The sequence below is a fragment of the Dermacentor andersoni genome, chromosome 1 (genome assembly GCF_023375885.2).
Source record: "Dermacentor andersoni chromosome 1, qqDerAnde1_hic_scaffold, whole genome shotgun sequence".
Taxonomy (NCBI): domain Eukaryota; kingdom Metazoa; phylum Arthropoda; class Arachnida; order Ixodida; family Ixodidae; genus Dermacentor; species Dermacentor andersoni.
In genome coordinates, this window is record NC_092814.1 from 362276750 (window position 1) to 362286693 (window position 9944).

Below are 9944 nucleotides of genomic sequence, written 5' to 3' on the forward strand. Positions count from 1 at the left end.
CGCATCGAGACGAATATTCGCGATGCTTTTGTACATAAGCAGTTCTTTTTGTCAGTATTTATTGACATGGAGAAGGCTTACGACACCACGTGGCGGTTCGGAATTCTCCGTGATCTGGCCGAAATGGGAGTCCGAGGTAATTTGCTGAATGTCATCCAAAGTTACCTGTCTAACCGCACGTTCCGCGTCAGAGTTGGTAATGTGCTATCTCGTCTATTTGCACAGGAAACAGGTGTACCGCAGGGTGGCGTGCTTAGCTGCACTCTATTCGTTATAAAAATGAACTCACTTTATACTATCATACCACGTACAATGTTTTATTCTGTGTATGTAGATGACGTACAAATAGGTTTTAAATCATGTAGTCTTTCCATCTGTGAGCGACATGTGCAGCTTGGGCTAAACAAATTGTCAATGTGGGCTGACGAGAATGGGTTTAAATTAAACCCGCAAAAAAGCACGTGTGTTCTCTTCTCGAACAAAAGAGGTATATTACCTGAACCCGCTATTTATCTTAATCGACAACAGCTCCCAGTGAGCCATGAACATAAATTTTTAGGCCTCATATTAGACACTAAATTAACATTTATCCCCCACTTGAAATATCTTAAGGCGAAGTGCGTGAAGACAATGAATCTTCTGAAGCTCTTGTCCCGTACATCCTGGGGAAGTGACAGAAGATGCCTTTTGAGCCTGTATAAAAGTCTGATAAGGTCACGCCTTGACTATGGTGCTATAGTGTATAGTTCTGCTACGCCTAGTGCCTTGAAGATGATAGATTCGATTCACCACTTGGGTATCCGTCTTGCTACAGGTGCCTTCAGGACTAGTCCTGTAGAGAGCCTGTACGTTGAATCCAACGAATGGTCTCTTCATCTACAAAGAGCATATTTATCTTTCTCTTACGCCTTGAAAGTTAAATCAGATATTCAGCATCCATGTCATTTTGCAATTAGCGACTTGTCCACTGCCAGGCTATTCCGTAACCGCCCAGCCATCAGGCCTCCTCTGTCCCTCCGAGTGGAAGCACTGTCAGAAGAAACAGGCGTCCCTTTTGTAGAAAATACCCTAATGGCTCCTATTCGGTTCCCACCGCCTTGGGACTGGCAAACTATTCAATGTGACATATCTTTCCTAGAAATATCGAAACGAGCGCCTGAGGCTCACATAAAATCACATTTTCTTGAACTAAAAGAGAAGTATTCCTGTGCTGAATTCTACACGGATGCTTCGAAGTCTGCTGATGGTGTTGCTTACGCAGCTCTTGGACCATCATTTTCAATATCTGGGACACTAAACCCACACACAAGCATCTTTACAGCGGAAGCATACGCTATACTCTCGGCTATTAAACACATCAGACTCACAAACATCGCTAAGGCTGTTCTCTTCACAGACTCGTTAAGTGTCGTGAGGGCACTAATTAGTTTACAAAAACATAAGAATTCCGTTTTGAATGAGCTGTATAACTTATTGTGCGCCCTATATATGTGCAATCAAGTGACTATCATATGCTGGGTACCCGGTCACAAAGGTATAAAAGGGAACGAAGCAGCTGACGAAAGCGCTACATCCGTAACTTTTAGCGACAGAGATGGAAATATTCCCATCCCTGCGACAGACCTAAAGCCTTTTCTGCGCCGTAAATTAAGGAATCATTGGCAAGGCAAGTGGGATACACAAGTAATGAATAAGCTTCGCATAATAAAACCAAAACTGGGGAACTGGATCAGTGGGAAAACAGCACGTTACAAGGAAGTAATTCTTTGCCGACTAAGGATAGGCCACACATACGGTACTCACTCCTATCTCTTGACTGGAGGCGATCCCCCGACTTGTGGTAAGTGCGGCAAGAGTCTCACAGTACTCCATGTTCTTATTCAATGCCCTGCGATAGAAACAGAGAGGAAAAAAGTATTTTCCTTCTGCATATAGTGAAAGTACACCTCTTCACCCTGCATTTTTTCTTAGTGATGAACCACTTTTTAACATGAAATTAGTCTTACAGTTTTTATTGGAAACAGATACTCTCAAAATCATTTGGACAGGAAATGTTTAGCACACGACTAACAGCCCTTCTAATAAAAGGGCTCTCTTGAGGTTTTACTATCACTGTTATGTGTTGCCTTGTTCCATCGTGTTTTTTAACGAAACCCAATTGCCATCGTCCATACCCTAATCAGTGTCATCATTTTAGTACCTATTTATTTTACGCCATTTACAGCGACAGTTTTTAGGCCTTTTTACAGCCATGTCACATTTACCACGATAAATCCACTATCCACTGCATTCACAATACATTGTTAAAATTACCTTTTGGCATGGCGCTCTTTGGTCATACTTGGCCCTTGCGCCATTAAACACCACATATCATCATTTTACAAAGCCACACAGTGAGCAGATGTACCACTGCACATTGATATGCAGCAGTCCATGTAAAGTACACGTAGCTGTTCCAAATCCGCTCGCACTGCACTGCAACAACCACTGCAATTACACCACTAAACCAGTTAAACCTAACTTATGGATGCGGCCTATACCAAGCCATTGGAAAGCTAAATATAGCACGAGCATAGTTGTGATAGCAGCAAATAGTTGCGCTTTCAAGTTTCTAATAACGTAGCGGTCACTCCTGTATGTCGGAACCTATACAGGCGGCTAACGCGTAAGTTCGCATTTGTAAATCACTGCGTACACGCGGCACTACCCACGCCGCACAGTTTCCAGTTACTCCCGTTTGCCGCGTTCATTAAAACGCGACCCGAGATCTGAAATTTGTTATATTATTGCGATAGCAATTATATGGACACTCCAGTCGAATTTTCAACGCCGGCGTCGCCGTGATGTTCCGTATAAAGCGGCCAAGTGTGATAACACTGCGACCACGCACCCCATGCTGTATGTGCGAGGGAAAGCTTTCCAGAGAGAACCGAGAGGGGTGGTGGTTTGACGTAGCGGCTTCATCTCACGCTCGCCAGGTGGCGAAAGGGGAGAGGGGAGGTGAGAGTGGGGAGAGGTGCGCGTGCTAGGAGTGGGGTGAGCGAGGAGGCAGGTTAGTGTGCATTTCCTCTCCTACTCCGCCTGCGGTGGCAAAGTGCGGCCGCACACGCCCTACCTTGGAGATAATCTGCGGTGGGTGCGAAGGTTAGCCCGGCCCGAGACAGACGATTGCTTCGCTTGCACTGCGTTCTGGCGCGCCTGGTTCTCAATGACGTGAAAGTCAGCACAAAGATGAATTCACTAGCCGCCGCTGCTGCTGCCCTTTATCACGCCAGCGTTCTGACAGCGCCTGTACGCAGTCATCGAGTGCAATGTGTTCGTGTTTTCCTGGCTGCGCGCGACAACGTGCTTATCAATTTATTTAGTAAGAGAATGTTTACAGCAGTTTACGCGGCTGACAAAACTACTTTACTTCGTTTAGCCATCACAGTCAATGCTTTTCCTTTCGGGCGGAACTGCGACTTCAGCAAAAACGCAGCCCGCATCTTTCTTTGGTTGTGTTTCAAGGTGACTGGCGTGACACGTATTAACGGGCAGCCACCGTCTGCGATATGACGTTGGGGTCATCCCTAAAATATGCAGCGCATCAGAGACGCAAGACAAAGAACGAAGGAGGCAACGCGCATCAGGCACTGAAGCGATCCTTACTGAAGCGGTAAGCGTTTTGCCGTCGAGATTTTCTCCCGCCTGTATTCCAAGAATACCCCCGTGGGTTTTGCCTAAACCTGTCGTTACATTGCAGATACCTGGAATTACTAAAAAGTCATCCGTTGCATCTATTGGCCTCAGGCAACTCACCCTGCGGCACATTTCTGCAAAATACGGAGATACTGTACACGTGAATACCGATGGCTCTGTCACACCATATGCCTCCACTGCAACCTTCGTCATCCACATACGATCATCGCTCGGCGGTTTAAACTAGACCATAGCTCAACATCAACTGCCGCAGAACTTGTTACTATCCGGGAGGCACTTCGATTTCTCTCCGAGGAGCCTCCTCACGCATGGACGATATTCTGCGATTGCAAGCCTGCTCTTCAAACGATTGACTGTGTCCTCAGACGGGGCCCGTATTATTCCATGGCTATAGAAGTTACAGAACGCCTCGACCACGCAACTAGAAATGGCCGCAATGTCACCTTTCAGTGGATACCCTCACACTGGCCTGATCGGGAACGAACAGGCAGACGCTGAAGCGGAAACTGCTTTAGATAATGCTTGTGAAGTACGCATTCCGTTCTCACGTACACACACAAACGCCCTACTTCGTCGCGTAAACCGCAACTCTACATTAGAATACTGGACCCACCCAGATCGACGACACAAGCGATTACACAAATGGGACCAAGAAATGAAATTTCGTATGCCTCACAAGCTCAAAGGAAGCCACACGAGCATGGTGCACTGGATTCGCCTTGGTGTCGCATTCACCAACCGTTATAGACATGATAGGTGCCAGTGATACTAGCCCAAACTGTGAATGATGTGTGTTGCCAGAAACACTTGAACATATATTTTGTGTGTGTGCTGCCTACGCGCAAGAACGACAGCAACTTGTCTCTTCCATTGCAAAGATCTATGAGAGACCGCTATCGGACGAGTTTCTTTTAGGTCCTTGGCCTAATGCAAACAGCGCAGCCCTGGTAACAAGAGCCGCTATTGCTTTTCTCCAAGCCACTGGGTTGGACGCACGGCTTTAGAGGCCACAACTCTGTGAATTTCTATATACGCATCTCTTCCTTATACCATCATCATTCATCAGCCATTTCCCTCCCCGTCCCTCTACCCCAGTGTAGAGTAGCAGGCCAGAGCAAGTCATAGCTCAGGCCGACCTCTCTGCCTTTCTGTCAATAAATTTCTCTATCTCTACTTCTTCGATGTCGAAGTAACAAGGGTTATAGCAACCTTGATACAAACAGATAGTCTGCGGCACTTCTCTGGACTAACATCGACGGTAAATCGCTAAATAGGAATTGACGAACGTGCTAAGGAGACAGCTAGCACCATGCATGTTACACCATAGCTTCTTTTTTAGGAGGTCCCCGAAATCTCAGCGTGGTATCTGCTATTAGTTATTTTTCCAAAGAGCAGGTTTTTTTGTTGTCGTTAACACAGTTATGTGACTGATGGAAGTACAAGTACGATCAACTTGACCCGCACAGCGCACAAGAGCCCAATCACCGAGACTCACATATGAATGCAACGTTTTCTTTACCGTGAAATGCCACGCACGCGGCATGATATGAAATGGGCATTTTTTTTTCTGCACTGTTCATAACAGTGAAAATGGAGAAACAATAAATCTTACTCTGTTAGTGTCCGACCGCCGATTACTTCTAGATTGCGAAAGTACGACAGCGATGTCAAGTTTGGATGAGAAGCCTGGATGTTGGCGTAGCCAGTGACTTCCTTCGGCGTGCTGAACACTTCCAATTTGCTCGGGTCCATCTTGTCGTAGCGCGGACCGAGCGAGAAACTGCGAGAAAGTTCGTAAGGGACCGTGATATTTTCCAACGAGTATGGCCAGACAACTCTCAAGATACATCACACCTCAGAGGCTTTGGACGGCCATACTTGTACAAGGAAAAAAGAAAAAAAGGAAGAAACACGTACTCGGCGTAAACTTTCTGAAAGCCGTTAAATGTCGAGTCCAAGATGGTAAGGGAACCTTCGATTATTGTGCAGCCGCGGAAGTCCTCGATGTTGATTGAGTTGACTACGCTCACCCCTTGGCAGTCTGCAAGAGGAAACGCGGGAAAGCCGCCCGTCACGCGCTGCGCTGTGCTCAGTTGGAAAGAGCTACGTACGACGGAGTTGTAGCATCGTATACACTACACGAAAAAAACATTACGTCTTGACCGCATGCCCGTTACCAGTCGCATTCAACATAATGACACAGCGACATCGTTACATAAGAAAGAATTCGTCCGAAACAGCCATCTACAAAACTCGTCAGTCATTCATTATAATACTGAGCACTGAAAGACGAGAAGATTGTGTAACCAGGTAAAGATCTGCCCCTTCTTCCTATTCTAGCAATGACTGCGGAGAAACTGCAGTTTCGTTTAAATAGATAAACATGCAAGCAGAACATACTGGCGACCTCAGTGACAAGAGAAACGTATTCCTGGAAGGGCGGCTTTCTATCATCAAGGCAAAATCTTTTTAAACTAAAGAATGTAGGCAGGACGACAAACTTCAATCAGAGGCCGCATTCCCCTCTAATAGCCTTTGGGCGGCAACTTTTCTGCGCTATACTGCTTGAAGTTGGGAGCATTTCTTTTTTTCTACCATACGATCTGTCCTTCGTGCCGAGGAATAGGAAAGGCACATTTGTTTTTGGCCTGACTCGCATACAATCCATTCTGCCATCGCACTCAACTGTCACTCATGTGAAAGCGACGCTAACGTCACATTCTAGTGGTCTGGCTCACAATCGCCACCCGCGTCGAGAAAGTGGTGTCTGCAAAGTGAACGACAGTCTCGGGCACACGATTAAAAATTCGCTGTGGTTTAGCTCTGGCTAAATCGGGTTGAATTGCGAAAGCAATATCTGAATGGATATAGACTCTTCGTCGATAACTTCCATGGCGAGACTGATCAACCAAGGCGTAGCGCACCGCTGTACATCACAGTGAAGCCACCACGGAGCGAGCGCAAGGCGAGGAGGTCGTCATATCAACGGAGAGACCACCTGTTAAGCGCGGGCGCCGGCTCGGGGGTGGTGGTGGTACAAACTTTATTTAGTGAAGGCCAAACCCTCCTAAATACTCCGCGTACTTCTTTTTTCCTCTCGCTATGAGGACAGACGTCGTGCACATTAGGCGGAGCACACTCACTTGTCGGGCAGGGTCCGTCGCAGGGCACGCACTCGCCCTGCTGCGCCTTCCTGTTGGGCGGGCAGTTGCGGACGCAGGCGCCGTTTTCGTGCAGCAGGTGCTCGAAGCAGTCCTCGACGCAGGTGTCGCCGTACGCGTACTTGCCGTGCGGGTTGTGGTCCAATGAGTAGATAGGCCCATGGGCGGACACTGCTGCTTGCAGACGCCGTCGTCGTAGAAGTTCTGGCAGGCCAGACAGTCGCTCTGCTTGGGCCCCACGCAGCCACCGGCGCAGAACAGGTGGCAGCACTCCCGCGGCTCCGGCCCGAAGCAGCGGCTCTGCTGGCACTGCGGCGAGCAGTTCACCTTGGGGAACTTGGGGCAGTTGTGCAGCCCTTCGCCCCAGCAGTGGCCGCAGAGGCACGACGCGTCGCACGGCGGGCAGCTGCGCTCGGGTTCCGTGAAGTTGTACACGTACACCATGTGCGCCGACGGGCCGGACAGGATCCCATCCCACTGGATGTGGCGCACGTGGCACAGGTTGTAGTTGTGGAAGAAGGCCACGTTGCCGCGCAGGTTGTCGCGCAGCGCCGACAGCTCGGTGTTCCACAATCGGACAGCGTCACGATGAGCGCCAACTCCTCGTCGTGCACGCTCAGCTTGAAGAGGCTGCGGTCCCGGATGATCATCAGGCTCGGCAGCAGGATGCGCTGCACGTCCACGTGCGAGGTGAGCATGTAGCCCGTCACCTCGCGGATGTCGCGCAGGAGGCTCAGGTCCAGGCTCTTCTTCTGTGGAGTAGACGTTGGGTGGAGTACGGGGAGAAAGCGCCATGGTTAGCGCTTGTTACACGAGCAATATACCCTAGACGAAGAGGTTCTCTCCGCTCAGTGCTGCACAAGACTGCACGGGCATGTCCTTCCGCGGTGCTCACCGCATCGGCATAGCTATCAATAAGCTTGATAAAAGCTCTTGTGCGCAGTGAACGTCGTTAAAGATGATGGCCGTGTGAAACATATTTGTGCGAGTGCTGAGTAATGCGGAAAGCCGCCCGTCACGCGCTGCGCTGTGCTCAGTTGGAAAGAGCTACGTACGACGGAGTTGTAGCATCGTATACATTACACGAAAAAAGCATTACGTCATGACCGCATGCCCGTTGCCAGTCGCGTTCAACATAATGACACAGCGACATCGTTACATAAGAAAGAATTCGTCCGAAACAGCCATTTACAAAACTTGTCAGTCATTCATTATAATACTCAGCACTGAAAGACGAGAAGATTGTGTAACCGGGTAAAGAACTGCCCCTTCTTCCTATTTTAGCAATGACTGCGGAGAAACTGCAGTTTCGTTTAAATATATAAACATGCAAGCAGAAGATACTGGCGACCTCAGTGACAAGAGAAACGTATTCCTGGAAGGGCAGCTTTCTATCATCAAGGCAAAAGCTTTTTAAACTCAAGAATGTGGACTGGACGACAAACTTCAATCAGAGGCCGCATTCCCCTCTAGTAGCCTTTGGGCGGCAACTTTGCTGCACTATACTGCTTGAAGTTGAGAAGATTTCTTTTTTTCTACCATACGATCTGTCCTTCGTGCCGAGAAGTAGGAAAGGCATATTTGTTTTTGGCCTCACTCGCATACTATCCATCCTTCCATCGCACTCAACTATCACTCATGTAAAAACGACGCTAACGTCACATTCTAGTGGTCTGGCTCACAATCGCCACCCGCGTCGAGAAAGTGGTGTCTGCAAAGTGAACGACAATCTCGGGCACACGATTAAAAATTGGCTGTGCTTTAGCTCTGGTTAAATCGGGTTGAATTGCGAAAGCAATATCTGAATGGATATAGACTTCCATGGCGAGACTGATCAACCAAGGCGTAGCGCACCGCTATATATCACAGTGAAGCCACCTCGAAGCGAGCGCAAGGCGATAAGGTCGTCATATCAACGGAGAGACCACCTGTTAGGCGCGGCGCCGGCGGTGGTACAGTACAAACTTCATTTAGTGAAGGCCAAACCCTCCTAAATACTCCGCGTACTTTTTTTCTCTCGGTATAAGGCCAGACGTCGTGCACATTAGGCGGAGGACACTCACTTGTCGGGCAGGGTCCGTCGCAGGGCACGCACTCGCCCTGCTGCGCCTTCCTGTTGGGCGGGCAGTTGCGGACGCAGGCGCCGTTCTCGCGCAGCAGGTGCTCGGGCCAGTCCTCGGCGCAGGTGTCGCCGTACGCGTACTTGTCGTGCGGGTTGTGGTCCAATGAGTAGGTGTTTGGGTTGTAGCGGATCATGGGCGGACACTGCTGCTTGCACACGCCGTCGTCGTAGAAGTTCTGGCAGGCCAGACAGTCGCTCTGCTTGGGCCCCACGCGGCAGCCGGCGCAGAACAGGTGGCAGCACTCCCGCGGCTCCGGCCCGAAGCAGCGGCTCTGCTGGCACTGCGGCGAGCAGTTCACCTTGGAGAACTTCGGGCAGTTGTGCGGCCCTTCGCCCAAGCAGTGGCCGCAGCGGCAAGACACGTCGCACGGCGGGCAGCTGGGCTCGGGTTCCGTGAAGTTGTACACGTAGAACATGTGCGCCGACGTGCCGGACAGGATCCTATGCCACTGGATGTGGCGCACGTGGCACAGGTTGTAGTTGTGGAAGAAGGCCACGTTGCCGCGCAGGATGTCGCGCAGCGCCGCCAGCTCGATGTTCATTCATTCATTCATTCATTCATTCATTCATTCATTCATTCAGGTATGACACCCGCCTACGTGCCTCTTTGAAAGATATGTTTTCTTTGACTTTGATTGTCACAATTTCTTTTTCTCTTTTCCAAGACGGGCAAGACCGCGAGTATGCGGCATGCTCGTCATCACACTTTTACACAATGTGGAGTGTTCTGGCATGTTTCAGAGGAATGTTCATTGTTACTGCACTTGGCACATGTCAGCCGGCCTCGACAATTATGTGAACTGTGGCCGAACCTTTGGCACTCAAAGCATCTAAGAGGATTGGGCACGTATGGCCTAATACGGAGTTTGATATAACCGGCCTCGATGGACTCGGGAAGGACACTTGAACCGAAAGTTAGTATCAGATGTTTCGTCTTGATCTCTTTACCATCTCGCCTCATC

The 9944-nt window shown here is 49.3% G+C and overlaps 1 pseudogene; it reads right to left on the reverse strand.

Annotated features, from left to right (window-relative positions):
• Positions 1–5307: 5307 nt before the first annotated feature.
• Positions 5308–9524, reverse strand: LOC126516635 (epidermal growth factor receptor-like; annotated as a pseudogene).
• Positions 9525–9944: the final 420 nt, after the last annotated feature.